Consider the following 18516-nt stretch of genomic DNA (forward strand, 5'->3'; position numbering starts at 1 on the left):
GTACTATTGATTTCTTGTAGTACCCTTGTCTAATTTTGGTATCAGGTAATGCTGGTCTCGTTAAAAAAAAAAAAAAAAGTTTGGAAGTGTTCCCCTCTCTTTTATTTTTTGCAAGAGTTTGAGGATTGGCATTAATTCTTTAAATATTTGTAGAATTCACCAGTAAAGCCATTAGATCCTGGGCTTTTCTTTGTTGGAGATTTTGCTTATTGATTCAATCTCCTTGCTCTTTACTGGTCTGTTCAGATTTTCTCTTTCTTCATGATTCCATCTTGGTAGGTTGTACATTTCTAGGAATTTACCCATTTCTTCCAGGTTCTCCAATTTCTTGGTGTATGACTGTTCATGGTAGTCTCCTGTAATCCTTCAATTTCTTCATATTTCTGGAGTATCAGTCATAATATCTCCTTGTTTATTTTTTATTTTACTTATTTGAGTCTTTGCTCTCTTTTTGTTAGTTTGGCTAAAAGTTTGTCAATTTTGTTTATCTTTTCAAAAAAACAGTGGTCAGTTTTGTTGGTCTTTTCTATTGTTTTCCTGGCCTCTTTTTCATTTATTTCCACTCTCCTCTTTGTTATTTCCTTCCTTCTGCCAACTTTAGGCTTCATTTGTTTTTCTTTTTCTAGTCCCTGAAGGTGTTAAGTCAGGTTCTTTATTTGAGATCTTTTTACATTCTTTTTTTTTAATTTTTAATTTTTTTTATTTTTTAAAGATTTTATTTATTCATTTATTTGAGAGAGTGAGAGAGAGAGAGAGAGAGCACACGAGAGGGGGGAGGGTCAGAGGGAGAAGCAGACTCCCTGCTGAGCAGGGAGCCCGATGCAGGACTCGATCCAGGGACTCCAGGATCATGACCTGAGCCGAAGGCAGTCGCTTAACCAACTGAGCCACCCAGGCGCCCGAGATCTTTTTATATTCTTAATGTAGGTATTTATCGCTATGAACTTCTCTCTTATTTTCATAGAGTAGACCACTAGGGTATCATTTAGTGTGCTAAAGCCATGTACTACGTTCTAAAGGGTGTCTTCAAGATCTAAAAGAGTTCATGTTGACTCTCTAAATACTCCCATACATATTATAACAGTGAGATACAATAGTATTTGAATCTACCTTCCTATGTCATAGCAATATACACATGGTAAGTGACCAATAATATTTAATATGTTATTATTTTTTTTAAGATTTTATTTATTTATTTGACAGAGAGGGACACAGTGAGGAAGGAAACACAAGCAGGGGGAGTGGGAGATGGAGAAGCAGGCTTCCCACTGAGCAGGGAGCCCGATGTGGGGCTTGATCCCAGGACCCTGGGATCATGACCTGAGCCAAAGGCAGATGCTTAAAGACTGAGCCACCCAGGTGCCCCTATTTAATATGTTATTTTTAAAAGAAGGATTAAAATCAAATTAGGAAAGTGGATTTTTTAAAGTAATAAATGAAAGTTATCTGGATTGATATGCCATGTTTTTAATTCATTTAAAATAGCTTCACTGTATGTGTCTGAAACCAGTTTCCAGAAATTAGAGATATATATACTTTTCAATATATTACACTAATGCTATAATTTAAATTAATGTCACCTTGTCTAACCTAATTAAAGCAACGTTTTCATGGCTTAACAAGTATTAATTAATATAATTCTCATACCCATAATATTGTTACCCCATTTTAAGGATAAGGAAATGGAAGCATAAATAAATGACTTAGACAGAAATTTACTGATAGCAGAGTTGGGATATAAACTGAGATTGTCTCATTCCAGACCCTGTGTTCTCTCCTCTACATTGCACCACTGCCTTAGAGTGACACTTTGGTCAGAGTTTATATTTGGATTTTTGTGGATTTATAAACTGAAGGATAGCACATTATCCCCACAAGTGTCTATACAATGGGAATTACTTCTATTTCTTATTACCTGCCAACTTTCTACATGATTCATCACTCAATTCTTCTAATTTGACTTAGTTCTTTCAGCAGATTGTTTTTAAACTTTGAATAACATTATTCTATGTGTAAAAAGAAAATCACCTTAATTTCTTTTCTTTAGGAAGCTTAACTTGATAAATCAAGCCATGAATACATTTTTCCCTTAAAACACAACTAGTCGAAAACATACTTCCTTACAACTTGAACAAGACCCATTTCTCATAGGTAAAGTTTTTCCTGAAGCTAAGTTAAAGAAACACATGCTTTTTTTTTGTTTCTGTGTAGCACCTTCCATACTTTGAAATTAATTCCCAGAAAACTTGTACAATATTTCACATGAACATTTTCTCTACTGTCATTAAGATCCAGTATTGTAGGGGCACCTGGGTGGTTCAGTCAGTTAAGCATCCTACTCTTCATTTTGGCTGAGGTCATGATCTCAGGATCGTGAGATGGAGCCCCACAATGGGCTCTGTGCTGGGCTTAGAATCTGCTTGAGATTCTCTACCTCGCCCTCTGCCCCTCCCCCACTCTCTCTCTCTTAAAAAAAATCCAATATATTGTATATTCTACGTTAAGACTGTTTTATATTGTGTCTATACTTTTATTTTAGATTTAATTTCTCCAATCTTCAATATTAGAATATTCAAGGAAGCAATCATATGTATTATTATACTTAAATGCTATTTCATTTCTGATAACCTACACATAACTTGTGAATACCACAGAACCATGCATATTTAGAGTAGGACTCATTCCCAGAGATAAAAATTTGATATGTGTGTGTGTGTGTGTGTGCATGTACTAATATGCTCAAGAATGAGTTTTAAAACAGCACATTTGAAACTTTGCCTCATTCACAGTAATACTGGGAAGTATATATTAAATATATTCAATAAAAATAGCCTCATTGGACTAAGCAGCTTTCAAAGGGAAGGGGTGTAATAGAAACCAACCACATCTCAGAAGTAGGTAATGCTCTCTGTTCTAAATAAGCACAAATAATTAAATTTGACTGATAAAAGCCATTGTGTCTGCCTCAGTCATGGTACTTCAGGTCCTGAAACTGTGATCACAAGCCCTGTAATCTTTCGTGTGATCCCATTCGCTTGGAGAATAAATATAATCTAAAAGATGAAGGTAATAAGGAATATTTGGATATTAGCTTAAAGAGGCTAAGGACATGTATTTCTTCTAAAAAAAATACTGATTCTTTTTTGTTAAATTCATATGTGATTTTTTCTGATGAATAAAACAATAAGTCATAAAGTTCTCAGATTTATTGTAAATAGCTGGCTTTGTCTAAACTACTCCACTCATTACTTCAGTGATAATCCATTTGGTCATAATAGAAATACATTTTAATCTACAATAGATGATAGGATGTGGCCTATTTTATATGGTACTGTGGAGTCATGTGTCCCTCTACCTGAAGCCTGAGGAGCTGTCTTGTAAGCACAGTAGGTACACATCCATTTATTTGCTCATTGTCTTATTTGATATATGTTCAAATCAGAAAAGTTTACTTTTTTTTGCTCAACCTCTCCTTAAGGTAACCTCCTAATATAGTGAGCCACAGAACCTGACATGATATCCTAACATGATCTCTGCTTCACTTAATGGACCTCAGGACTGGAAACCCAGGGATCCTGATGCGCTGAGGCAAGGAGACACAAAAGGGTGACATAATGCACCTCAAAGATTTATTTCTCGAGTTAAATGAGGTAAGTGTAGAGCAACTGGCATTGGAGAGCTACTCAGTAATCATTGATTCTTTCCTGCCCTTGCAGGAATTTATTTATTTATTTATTTTTACAAAGGAACAAAATGTATCATAAATATAAACAACGTAGGTTTGAAGCTCTACAGGGGCTACTGTTCCGTGGCTGCTTCAGTTGGTTCCATTAACACTGGGCCGATGCAAGTCGTTCACCTTGCCTCCTCCTCTCACTAACTCATCTTGCGATCCATTCTCCTTTCCTCGGCGAGACAAAGGATCTTTGAAGATCCCCTTGTGTTACCTTCATGCTCAAAAGCTACAAATATTGTTGTTGGTATCATGAGAATATGATGTCCTCAGACTGACGTTCAAAAACTCTCCATGATTGCCAATTAGGAGTCATTCTCACTGCTTCTGTGAGGGTTCCCTGTGTTCTCACCAAACGGCATTGCTCACCATTCTTTGAACATGAATATGGCTGCCCCTGCTTTGCCCAGGTGGTGCCCACAGCAGGTGGTGCTCTCACTGTTCTGCCTCCTTCCAGGAAAACCTGCCTACTCTCAGGACCTGCAGTTTGTCAGATTGATGAAATACACTTTGATCACACTTCCAGCGATTCTTCATCATTTTGAATTGACCAAGTGTATAAATGTTACGTAGGCCATCCCCACTTCACCTTAGGGGTGGATGAGGTAACTCATGTTCAGACTCTAAAAGATTCTAAAACTGTTCTTGTCTCCTAATTCCCATAGGACTTTGAGGAAACCCACAAAATACATTGAAGATGCTTGGACACATTTCGTAGCTCCAGTTACAGACTGAATTGTGTCCCATCAAAATCCATACGTTGAAGGGGCGCCTGGGTGGCTCAGTTGGTTAAGCGACTGCCTTCGGCTCAGGTCATGATCCGGGAGTCCCGGGATCGAGTCCCGCATCGGGCTCCCTGCTCGGCAGGGGGTCTGCTTCTCCCTCTGCCCTCTTCCCTCTCGTGCTCTCTGTCTCTCATTCTCTCTCTCAAATAAATAAATAAAATCTTAAAAAAAAAAAAATCCATACATTGAAGTCCTAACCCCCATGTGACTGTAGGTGAGGACAAGGTCTCTAAAGTGGTAATTAAGACTAAGAGAGGTCCTAAGGGAGAGGTCCTAACCAATAGGACTGGTGTTCTTTTTTTTTTTTTTTTTTTTAAAGATTTTATTTATTTATTTGAGACAGAGAGAATGAGAGAGACAGAGAGCACATGAGAGGGGGAAGGGTCAGAGGGAGAAGCAGGCTCCCCGCCGAGCAGGGAGCCCGATGCGGGACTCGATCCCGGGACTCCAGGACCATGACCTGAGCCGAAGGCAGTCGCTTAACCAACTGAGCCACCCAGGCGCCCAGGACTGGTGTTCTTATAAGAAAAGGAAGGGACACAAAAAATGCCCCAACGTAGAGAAAAAGCCTGTGAGAACACAGTGAAAAGGTAACCATCTGCAAACCAAGGAGAGAGGCCTCAGAAGAAACTGGCCCCACTGACACCTTAATTTTAGACTTCTGGCCTGAAGAAATGAAAGAAAATAAATTGCTGTTTTTAAACCACTCAGTCTATGGTCTTTTGTTATGGTAACCTTAACAGACTAATAGAGCTCTCTTATGAAATTAAAAGCTTCTTAGTGAAACATTCTTAGAATCTCCCAGGGTTATGGGGGTGCGGTTTAATAAATATATGTACAATGACAGAATTTTACCAGTGATGACTACTTTATATACACATGCAGGCATGCACACAATACTGGAAGGCCACCCACCAAGTCATGTTTTCCTCCTTCTTTTCCTTCAAAGCACTGCTTACTCATAATTACTTTACTTGAAAATAAATTATCCTCTTAAGTAGAAATATATACTTTTCAAAAGCCGAATATCAATCTCTTGAGGTGAATTTCATCTCCATTTTTGCTGTATAAGTCATTGTGGGTGCCCCACTGAGTGCCACGTTTATCTAGATAATGAACAAATATCATTTCACTATAAATATAATATGAACTGTTGTGAAATGGCTCCCATTGTGGAGTTATTTGTTTTAAACAAGTCTTGTTTCAAAGACAAGAAATGTAAGACTGGTACAGTTTCAGATAGGGCAGATAGACACAATTTGTCATAGATTAAAATGTATTTATATTATCGCCAAATGGATTATCATCAAAGCATAAGTGATTGAGTGCAGTAATTTAGAAAAATCTGGCTATTTAAAATAAATCTGAGAACTTTACGACCTATTGTTTTATTCATAAAAAATCACATGTAAATTTAACCCCCAAAATCAATATTTTTGAAAGGAGATAAATGTCTTTAGCCAAGTCCACCACTCCTTAAGCTACGTGAGACCAAAATATTCCTCATTACCTTCAGTGCTTACTTAGCATTAAGTGCTTATTCACTTAGAGAATAAATGTGATTACATGGTTTGTGATCACAGGTTTAGGACTTGAAGTACCATGACCAATATCATATGTAACATGTTCCTTTGGAATCCAAAGAGTTCCCGCATACATTAGTTTCCCTAAGATTTCTTAAATGCATGCCCTGCAGTTAGTCTGAAGCATCCTCATTAATATGAACTATTTCTTTTTTGCGGGGGGAAGGTGGGTGAGGGACATATTGCATGTAATAATTGCCACAAGGCCAAACAAACAGCTTTTTTTTAAGTAATCAGATTTGGTAATGACCAAGCTGGAGTAGGTCTCAAATGGTAAAAACAAAACAAAGCAAAAGAAAACAAAAACCACAACTCATGTATCCTCAAAACAAACCCCCCCAAACCAGAACTCATGTATCCTCATTATTTCAACAATCCAAACCAACCTCTGACAAAAGAATTTAAGGTAATATTTAAAAAAACAGTAGTGTCTTTTTTATATGCACTCTGCCCTTTCTCAATGTTATAAAATATCCCCATGTTGACTTACTGTACATTGATTTTAATAGGCGTTCTCTACAGAGCAATATGAATATCATTGGAAACTGTATAATACAATTTTCTACTCCTGAAATGCTAGAGAAAACTGCACATTTTATACTGACATATGCCCCATCAATAATAGAGTTTTTATATCTTATTTGTAGCTATTGATCTCAACAGCATAATGAAAAATTGATTGCAGTGAAGCGCACCGTTTCTTAAGTATAAATTTCAATGTCAAATTATTTTTATCTATGCTTCCCAATTATACATGAAACTTACACATTTATATATGTTTGCTTCTACAAAACTCTACTACAATAAATTAGATATGACAAGAATCTACTGAGTCAATAGAAACCAGGTTTCTCTCGCTAAAATATGATTCCAAAATTAAATACTCCAGTTTCAGACTAGTTTCATTTCTAAATTATAAAGAAAATTAACATCTTGATATATAGTATCACCTTCCCATGCAATTTAACAATTTGAAATGAGGTCTTAAATCTTCTGGAGATATGAGTACACACACACACACACACACAGAAAAAATATGCACTCAGAAATCCATGCACTCATTTAGTAGCCCATGTGACACTATAAATGAGGTTCCTGGTCTTTGTTATCTCGTGAGACCTTATTATTTTAGAGGGAATATTCTGCTAGGAAAATCTCCAGATATAAGTTCTGACAAAACACAAGAGGGGCTTCATCTCTGTTCTTCAATGAGGGTCCCAAGTCTGACATCACAGACATAGAACGAATTAGGTCAAAATGCACAAATCTAAACAAAATCTCCAAAATTTCTACCCATAGTGAAGAAGATCCCTACAGTACTCCAGGAAGAAAAGGGTCCAGAAAATGAGAAAAACTCATTTCTTGCATTAATTTGTCCTCTTTAGGTTATTTTAAATGGAAACTATTGGTTAAAACAGTTTTCAGTTTTTCTCTAAGATATGTGCATTGAAAAACATAAATACAGGGTGCCTGGGTGGCTCAGTTGGTTAAGCGACTGCCTTCGGCTCAGGTCATGATCCTGGAGTCCCAGGATCGAGTCCCGCATCGGGCTCCCTGCTCAGCGGGGGGTCTGCTTCTCCCTCTGATCCTCTTCCCTCTCGTGCTGTCTCTCATTCTCTCTCTCAAATAAATAAATAAAATCTTAAAAAAAAAGAAAAACATAAATACATTATTTAATGAAGTTTATTAACCTCACAAAAGAAAATGCAGAGCATATATATTCCTCTGATAAACCCTTTTGCAGCATTTACATGTCAGAATACAGTGCTGTGTCCTGTAAAGATCATCGTTGAACCTCACTCACACTCACTCATAGCTCAGTTTGGAGAATAATTTTGCCCTTCCAACCTTTTCCAATGAGTATAAAACATCCTTGGATTAGTGATAGCTATTTGACCATGGGGCTTGGAGGGCTATATAGTATTATGATTTAAAAAAACATCAACAACAGATTTATAGAGATCTAACTCACATAACATAAAACACACTTATTTATACTGTAGAAGCCAATGGTTTTTAGTATATTCATAGAGTTGTGCAACTATCACTATAATCTAATTTTAGAACATTTTTCATCATCCCTAAAAAATCCCATAGCCATACCAAGTTGCTCTCCTTTGCCTGCTCTGGTAACCAATAAACTACTTTCTGTCTCTGTGGATTTGCCTATTCTGGACGTTCCTATGTATGGAATCATACAGTATGTGGCCTTTTGTGTGTGGCTTCTTTCATTAGCATGTTTTCTGGGTTCATCTAAGTTGTAGCGTGTATTGGTACTTCATTCCTTTCTATGGAAAAGTGATATTTCATTGTATGGATATACTAAACTTTGTTTACCCATTTACCGGTTGATGGACATTTGGGTTGTTTCCACATTTTGGCCATTAGGGGTAATGGCTGTTCTAAACATTAGAGTATCAGTTATGTGAGGACATATGTTTTCATATCTCTTGGGTATATATCTAAGAACAGAGTTTCTGGATTATATGGTAATTCTGTTTAACTTGTTAAGGAACTATGAACTGTTTTCCAACTGGCTGCACCACTTTACATTCCATTAGCAATGTATGAGGGTTCCAATTTCTCCATATTCTTCATGACAATTGTTGTTATTTTTATTTTTAATTTTAGCTTTGCTGCTCAGTGTGAAATTGTATATTGTGATTTGATTTGCATGTCCCTAATGACAAATAATGTTGATCATCTTTCATGTGCTTATTGGCCATTCATATGTCTTCTTTGGAGAAAAGTTAATTCAAATGCTTTTCCATTGTTAAATCGGGTTGTATGTCTATTGTAGAGTTGTAAGAGCTCTTTGTACATTTTTTTAAATCTTTCTTTTAAGATTTTATTTATTTATTTGTCAGAGAGACAGAGAGAGAGAGAGAGCACAAGCAGGGGGAGTGGCAGGCAGAGGGAGAAGCAGGCTCCCTCCTGAGCAGGGAGCCTGATGTGGGGCTCGATCCCAGGACCCTGGGATCATGACCTGAGCCGAAGGCTCAGCTTAACTGGCTGAGTCATCCAGGCGTCCCTCTTTGTACATTCTTGATACAAATCTCTTATCAGATACATGATTTTCAAATATTTTCTCCCACTGTATTTTTTTAAATTTTAATTTCGGCCAACATTTCACATGTCTGCAACTGAAAGTTCCACCATTGATAATAGTAAACAAATATGGCAAACTCATACCAACTGGAGATGAATCTTCAGGTCTACATGAAAGAGGTGACTGCAGTAGATTTCAGATGATGGGAAAGAGAAGTGCAGCCCGTTAACAGTATAGGATGGATTCCTGTTGTACCATCCCAATTTTCAATTTACTTAGCAAAAGCGTCAGAAAACTGTCAAGTGTCAAAGTCTAGTAGCATGTCAACAAAAATCTGTGAAAGGGTGTAAGTAAATGAATAGTCGAGGAAAATGTGCAATATTAAAAACCAGGATCTTTAGAGGGAGGCTGAAATGCTATAGCAACTGAGTATGAGAAAACTAGCAGATTTGACTGAGGGGAAGTCATAATTGTAACACTTTGCTATTGACAGATGGGGGCCCAGAAGGTAGCTTGGAGTCAAAACAGAGCACCAAACACAGGAATAACTTGTGAGAGAGCGGGTGAGATCAAATGCATGTTTATAAAAAGATAATTATTTTAGAAGAGGATCTAAATAAGGTTCCTCAGCTGTGAAGGGTTCAAAGCAACAATTATTTTCATTCTCTTAATTTTTCTGTTACTGACATTGATGGTCAGTTGAGAGCAGCCACATTTTGCTGCTTACTGGTACATTGCTCTCTGCAAAAAAAAAATGACTATTCCACTGTGGGAGAGTGAAAAAACAAATCAAGAAGTCATAATTCCATCTAGGATTGAAGCTGGAATCTCGTCACTCATTCATTTGTTCATTTCATGAGTGCTTAATCAATAATCTATGTATCTGGAACTTTACTAACTAAGATAGAGACCAGGCCCTCTAGCAGTTTATAGTTTAATGGAGGAAATGACAAATAAAGACACAATTTTGTCTAGTAAGATTTTGTATCCCCCGTGGCATAAACCTGCTCTTGTCTGAAGTCTTGGGGTCGCTAGACATCAGGAAGTCCTAAGTCAGTTTTGATTATCTAGAGGAAGTATGTTTAGGAACATACGAAAAGAAAGAAAAGAAGAATGTCCTCTTGGAGGTACAATGCGATTCTCACCATGACGGCTCTCTCCGTTCTCCTTGCAAATAAATAAAACTTGTGAGCTCAGAGACTTGGTTAGGAAGTGTGTATACATATTGAGGAGAGGAATAGGGAGGAAAATACCTTATCCTTATTATTATTATTATTGCTCCTTTATATGGCTCCTTTTTCCATGACATCAAGGGGAAAGCTCAGACCCTGAAGCCAAATTGCCTTGGTTTAAATCTTGACTTTGCACTTGGCAGATGTACATATAATCTTTAGCTTGTTACTAAGTTTCTCTTTGCCTTAATGCTTCCATTTGTAAAAAGGGGATAAAAATTGCACCTAGGTTATAAAGTGATAGTGTGTTGAATGTAAAGGAATGCATAGAGTTTTGCAGAGAGGACCTGGATGATAGAAAGCACTCCAAAGATATTCAGATTGACCTCAACTGAGAGTTTTTCCCGGAACAGCCAAGCAGGCTTTTATGGTGAAACTCATGTACGGGGGGATAGTGGAACATGATGGGGGCCAGGGGAATTTCTAGTGCATAGTGGACAAGGAAGACAATTCACCATCAGTAACCTTAGGAAGAGGGCATCTGTGCTGCTGGGAGCAATTGCCAAGTGACATTTGTGGAGGAACGGTTTTCCTTTCTTCAAGACGTTCCACAAAGAAACGTCTTGACAGCCTAATCTACGTCTCATTACTGTGTTTTACTTCTTCATGAAACGTGTGCTCACTGGGAATGATCTTACTTCTTTCTCTGCGCATTGTCTGTCTTTCCACATGAAATGTAAACCCGGTGGGGGCAGCACTGCCCAGGGTCGTGGTCTCAGAGCCTGCAAGCCTACATGGTACATCGTAGGTGGTCAGTAAATACTTCCTGAACGAATTAATGCCCAGTGATGTGCTTGCATTGACACAGGGAGGCTCACTCTATCCGCTCACCTTCTGGATGGAAAGATCTGTGAGCATGTACCCCCAGCTCCAGATTCGATTAGGAAAACCCAGCATGCCCCCACCCTCTCAGTAGAGACAAGCTGTCTCAGTTGCCCCAGAGTTCAATACGACTCACAGCACACAATTTTTCTGTTTTTGTTTTTGTGTTTGTTTGTTTGTTTTTTCCTAGATAGACCCATGTAACATCTGGACCCAGACAGGGGCAAGCTAGGCTTTACTAGGAAAATGTATAACTCAGATGTTTGGATTCTATGGGTATCAGTTTGAATACGCCTCTCCTTCTGTGGGGATGAAATGCTTAGTGCTAATGGCACTTCCTAGAAAATTAACTTTACTACTCAATGACTAAGTTCATATTGGCATTCTAATATCCAAGCATTTTCCTTGACTTCTCTTCAGAAAAAGGGAAGGGCAAAAATGTCACAACCAGGTGCTTTCTCATAAATTTCATTTACAGCTAGATTTTTCTGGTTAAAAATAGAAGCTTGTAAAAAGTAGAGGAAAAGTTCATTTAGACGTCACTTAAAACAAGAAAAGACTGAAATACACACCCTTTACATAGGTTTGAAAGGCCCCCAAAAGTTGAGTGGCATTTTGGTTTTAGATCCATCAGATAAGTGGAATCCTGCAGCATCCTTCCTGTGACTGGCTTTATTTCCGTTCACATAATGCCCACGCTTTCTTACATGGCAGGATTTCTTTCTTTTTTAAGGCTGAAGAATATTCCATTCTCTATATAGACCACATTTTCTTTATCCATTCATCGGCTGATGACCACTGAGGCTGTTTCCATATCTTGGCTATTCTGACTGATGCTGCAGTGTAGGAGCAGAGAGTCAAATGGTGTTTCCCAAAGGCTGGGGGGAGTGGGGAAGGTTCAGTTTTGCAACATAAGCAAGTTCTCAAACTATACAAACTACTGCCTATAATTAACAATACTCCATTATGTACTTAAAAAATTAAGAGAGATCTCACGTTAAGGGTACTGACCACCATAAAAGAAAAGCAGAACAAATTTGGTTTCTATATTATTCTGAAAAGGGTACCTGGCTTCTCCTTTTGATCAAATTCTCACTTTTTATGTGATTAGTAATTGCTCAGGAGAAAAATGGAAACTAAGTGCCAGGCATTGTCCTAAACACTTCAAATCTAGTTTTGCAATCTTGAGTGGCAGATGGTACTATTATTCCCATTTTATGGGTATGGAAACTACATCCAAAGACTAAATAACTTTATTTGGGTGGAGGGAGGGAGAGGGAGAGAGAGAATTTTAAGCAGGCTCCAGGCCCAGGGCAGATCCCCACATGGGGGCTCCATCTCATGACCCTGAGATCATGTCCTGAGCCGAAATCAAGAGTGGGATGTGTAACGGACTGACCACCCAGGCACCCCCCAAATTTTAAATAATTTGCCCAAGATCATACAGCTAGAAAGATGGTGTAGCTGGAATTTGAACTTGGGTCATCTGACTATAAAATGGGTATTTTTAAGCATTATGCAATAATGCTGTTTCTTTGTTTTTTCTTCTCCATTTATTGACTTGAAGGACTTTTTTCTAATCATTGGCATCTGTTCCCTCTTATGTTTTGTCTTTTCAGCCGTGTCTGGCTATTTAAAATTAGCCAGAATATAGTGGAACTTAGAAGTTAGACTACTTGGCCATAGTTTGGGTTGGAATTTCTGCCCAAACTGCCTGCCCTCCTGTTATGCCAATTCTCTAGGGCCTTCTCAGAATTTCTTCTTTTCTTCCAGTTCCTTCCTTCCTGCAGCCTTCTCAGTTTCTCTCACAGTAATCTCAGGAAGACATTGTTCTCTGTCCAAACTCAACCCCCAACACCTGCGCCAGCTAAGGCTACTCTTCCCACCCCTGCCACCCAGAGTGTTGAGTTATAGATCGCTCAAAATCCCAACAGGACTTTCTTTCCTTGAGCTTCCAAAGTTCCAGTCAAAATATGTGACGATATCTAACTTTGTCCTTTGTGAAATGTTAGTGGTTCTGTCAGACTCCTAGACATCTGGCAGCTTGACTACTTTCAATTCATGAACTTCCTCTGAAGAATATTCTGACTACTCTGGAACCTTTTTACCTTTGTCCATCACTTCCTTTTTATGACATTTCTTGAGATTTCATCAAATGAATGTGTAATGGAGAGGTTTCTCATGATATGAAGGAAAAGGAGTTGTGTATCTGAATCAGACTTTCTGTAATTTTAGGAACACTTCTAGTTGGCCCAAACAGGGTCTTCTCTTCCTAAGCTCCCTCCCCATAGCTGTACAGCTGAAGGACATTTTTCTGCTTTCTTATTTATAACTACTGTTTTATTTTTTTCCATGTTACTTGAGATCTTCTTTCTAACTCTCTTGGCCAGCTTCCTTGAGAAATTTTCTTTCCTTAAATGGTGCATCATAGGCAAAAACTAAGCTCTTCTGAACAAAAGGAAAAAGAAAGAAAGGAAAAGAAAGAGAACCTTTGCACTAAATATTACCTTCTAATTATAGGACAGTGTCTTCCTTCAAAATGAGTAGAGAGCCTTCCTTGGAGAAAACTGGTGTTACTACAAAATTGGAGGGCGATGTAACACTATTGGTAAGGGCAAATGTGATATTTTTTCAAGTAAGCATTACTGCAGGCAGGTCCAATAGTGCAGATCTGTGGATCTGCTGTCCTTCGTGGTATAATAAGTAGCAGAGACTCTCTGCTATTCTTCACAAAAAAATGGGAAGAGCATCATGGAGAGATTTTTGAAGAATATGAAGTGTCTTCATTTCCAAATTGTTTTCTAAAGAACATGAGTTCTATTTTTAAAAATTTTTTTATTGTTATGTTAATCACCATACATTACATCCTTAGTTTTTGATGTAGTGTTCCATGATTCATTGTTTGCATACAACACCCAGTGCTCCATGCAGAACATGCCCTCTTTAATACCCATCGCCAGGCTAACCCATCCTCCCACCCCCTCCCCTCTAGAGCTCTCAGGTTGTTTTTCAGAGTCCATCATCTCTCATGGTTTGTCTGCCCCTCCGATTTCCACCCCTTCATTCTTCCCCTCCTACTATCTTTTTCTTCTTCTTTTTTTTAACATGTGTTGTATTATTTGTTTCAGAGGTACGGATCTGTGATTCAACAGTCTTACACAATTCACAGTGCTCACCATAGCACATACCCTCCCCAGTGTCTATCACCCAGCCACCCCATCCCTCCCACCCCCCACCACTCCAGCAACTCTCAGTTTGCTTCCTGAGAATAAGAATTCCTCATATCAGTGAGATCATATGATACATATCTTCCTCTGATTGACTTGTTTCGCTCAGCATAACACCCTCCAGTTCCATCCATGTCGTTGCAAATGGCAAGATCTCATTCCTCCTGATGGCTGCATAATATTCCACTGTATATATATATACCACATCTTCTTTATCCATTCATCTGTCAATGGACATCCTGGCTCTTTCCACAGTTTGGCTACTGTGGACATTGCTGCTATAAACATCGGGGTGCACGTACCCCTTCGGATTCCTACATTTGTATCTTTGGGGTAAATACCCAGTAGTGCAATTGCTGGATCATATGGTAGCTCTATTCTCAACTCTTTGAGGAACCTCCATACTGTGGGAATGCAAGGTGGTGCAGCCACTCTAAAGAACATGAGTTCTAAGGGATGCCACTTTGGGGGGAAAAAAGTGGGGGTTATTTCAAATTAAATGTTACGGAAAACACTGAGCTAAAGCTTAATAAGCCTCTGTCACCCAGTGACTTCTCTGTGCTTCTATCCTGCTAGTGTGCTCCATAAATTTCCAAAAAGGCTGGGTGGTGACAAAGACCACCACATTTTCCAGTCCTATTTAATTGCAGATGATTAACTCAAAGGGTCATTTTGTGGGGCAGTGTTTCCTGTAAGACACTTTGGGAAACAATTTTTCCATTGGTTCAGACAAAAAATAAGAAAGGTCCACCTACATTATTTCATTTTGGTCATTCAAAAAATTACTTTTTCTAAATTTTTATGCCATCAACCCTCACTGAAAGGCATGACCACAAATAGACCCATGGTATTTGATATCCAATTTCTTACAAGAATTTCATCAACTCTGTCCACTACCTTACCTAGTACAACTTTTATATTGTCCCGTGAAGGAACTTGGCATTAGGTTACATCACCAAGAATAGCAATGCACTTTAGCAACCTTATTTTTTTCCCCAAAGCATGTTCAAATATTATTAATTCCATTTTCTTTTGTACTATTTTGGATGTAAATTTTGGCTCGTCTCTATTAGCCTTTTGGGACCTCAAGCAGTGAGGTTCCTAGCATATTTGACACCTGGAGGGATGATTTTTTCAAACACCCCATCCCCCCATGACAAAGAAAATTCGGGGGCAATGAACAAGGATTATTATATTTTGATGTTTTCTTTTGCTTTAAAACATACTGATAATTTTAAGACAAGAAATTTTAAATTTAAAGATATCCACATTCTGTAATAGTGTACAGACTAAAATTTGTACTTACCAAACAAAAATATCATACCTTGCACTTCTCGCTCTGTTTCACTATTTTAGATTTTCCACACAAATAAGAACTTGAAGAGCAGTTCAGAATTGAATTAACCCAATTTCTGTTTTATAAGTATTGTGCTATTATGCTTATGTTTATTTAAATCCTACTCTTTTTTTTTAAAGATTTTATTTATTTATTTGACAGAGAGAGACACAGCGAGAGCAGGAACACAAGCAGGGGAAGTGGGAGAGGGAGAAGCAGGCTTCCCACGGAGCAGGGAGCCCGATGCAGGACTCGATCCCAGGACCCCGGGATCATGACCTGAGCCGAAGGCAGATGCTTAACGACTGAGCCACCCAGGCACCCTTAAATCCTACTCTTCAATGCAGGGCTATGTAAGACCAAAGGGATTAAAGGCAAGAACTCTGCCTGAAATGAGTTTGGATAACTCCAAACCGTGACACACTTATTCTCAAAATGAATGTAATCAATGTGGTAGAATCAGGATTGTGTTAACTATGAGTTCTCCAATAACCATGTACAAGACAATGCTCATGAATGATGGGAAATAGAAAAATGTGAATTTAAACCTGACATACATTGTTAATGCTTAAAGGTAATTGCAAAAATTGTTAGAATAACTAATGCCTTTGGTTTCTTTGGTTATTGATTTTAAATTTTCTATAGAAACACTCACCTTCTTGTTTTCATCTTAGGTGAGCCAATACCATCACCACACCTTCTTGTCTTCCCTCCTTCTGCTTGGTACCCCACTGACCTTAAGATATTTATTATACATAATGTAATAATAATAAGGAGAAGAAGAAGAAGTTTATTCAGGCTCTCTATAAATTTCATAGTTGTTTTTCCCTTTGTTCCGACTTGACAAGTTGCATTGTGGTAATATACAAAAATGGTGTAAAGTCCTTTTGCTAAGTGATATGGATTGAATTGTGTACCCCCAAACTCTTGTGTTGAAGTTCTAACCCCCAATACATCAGAATGTAACATGATTTAGAGATAGAATCTTTACAGAGGTAATCAAGTTAAAGTGAAGTTATGAGGGTGGGCCCTAATCAAATGTGACTAGTGTCCTTATAAAAAGGGGAAATTTGGACACATTCACAGTTGCACATAGAGGGAAGATGATGTAAAGAGATAGAGGGAGAAGACAAGCTGAAAACAGAGGCCTGGAAAAAACCCTTCCCTCATAACCCTCAGAAGGAATGAACAATGCTGACCCCTTGGTTTTGGACTTCCAGCCTTCAGACCTGTGAGAATACAGGTGTTCAAACCACCGAATCTGTGGCACTTTATCATGGTAGCCCTACCAAACAAATGCCTGAAGTATGAATATAGACAAAAATACGGAAGCCAATCATATTATTAACACAAATGTCTCATCTCCAACCTCAGTGGACCTCTCATTCCGGTTCTGCACTTTTTCTCATGGACCCCATCTCCTTTCTACCACAGAGGTGGCCCCTACACACAGCCATTGTGTGTTGGAGCATCTGACTCCAACATTGACCCCTTGATCTTTAGCACTTGATTTGGCTACAAATATTATTTTAAAAACAAACAAACCAGAAAAGGGGCTACTTGATAAGGTTCATATCATTCCATATTTAAATCTGCCCATATAACTTTCTTCTGTTTTTTTTTTTTTTAAGATTTTATTTATTTATTTGAGAGAGAGAGAATGAGAGAGAGCACATGAGAGGGGGGAGGGTCAGAGGGAGAAGCAGACTCCCTGCCGAGCAGGGAGCCCAACGTGGGACTCGATCCAGGGACTCCAGGATCATGACCTGAGCCGAAGGCAGTCGCTTAACCAACTGAGCCACCCAGGCGCCCACTTTCTTCTGTTTTAAGAGAAGTTGTTCTTGGCATATTAAAAGCCAAATCCAGATACCTCTACTGTAAAGCATATATCCTTCATTCATAAATTCTTCTGTAATGTGGTCCATTATCACGCCAGTCTTCTGTTTCTAAAACACCTCAAACACCCTCCCACTCTCTTTTCCATCAACGCATAACAATACCCTAGTATTTTCTATCATTAAACAAACAAACAAACAAACAAAGAAAAACACAGAAGTTACAATACTGCTCATAGCAGAGTGGTTGGATTCTGACTTTCTCACTCTACACAACTATAAAAGATCAACACAATATATAAATCTATATCTTGCAGGCTTGGAACAGTAATGAATGAAAGGCTGAAATCCTGGAGAGAAGGGAGGCAAACAGGTGAGTCCCACAGTATCCTGGCCTTCTTCCTATCGATACATTTTCTTAACCACTGTATGAGCAAACAGAGCCCAAGCAGAGAGTGGCGATCTTGTTGGGTAGAGAAGACAAAGTATGGCATAGTCCATACAACAGAATTTTACACAGAATAACACAACCCGTAAGTACTGATACACATGACAAAATGGATGAATCTCAAATCTATAATAACGTCAAAAGGAAGAACACATAGAAAGCAGTCACTTACTTGATGACTCCATTTGTATGAAGATCAAGAACAGGTAAAAATATTTCAGATTGCTGACAGAATTCAATATAGTACCTCTCAGGTGTACTCATGTGAAAGAGGCATGGTGTCTGCTGGTGTGACGGGGAGCAGCACTGTGTTGATCTGTGTGGTCGTTGTATTGGTATACACAAATTTGAAAATATTATTAAACTGTACACATCAGTCTGTGTATGTAAACCTCAACAAAACCCAATAATAAAAGAACTGAAAAAACTACCCTCCTTCTTAATTCCCACTTTACCCATATATCTC

Source organism: Neomonachus schauinslandi, chromosome 10, assembly GCF_002201575.2.
Source record: "Neomonachus schauinslandi chromosome 10, ASM220157v2, whole genome shotgun sequence".
Taxonomy (NCBI): Eukaryota; Metazoa; Chordata; class Mammalia; order Carnivora; family Phocidae; genus Neomonachus; species Neomonachus schauinslandi.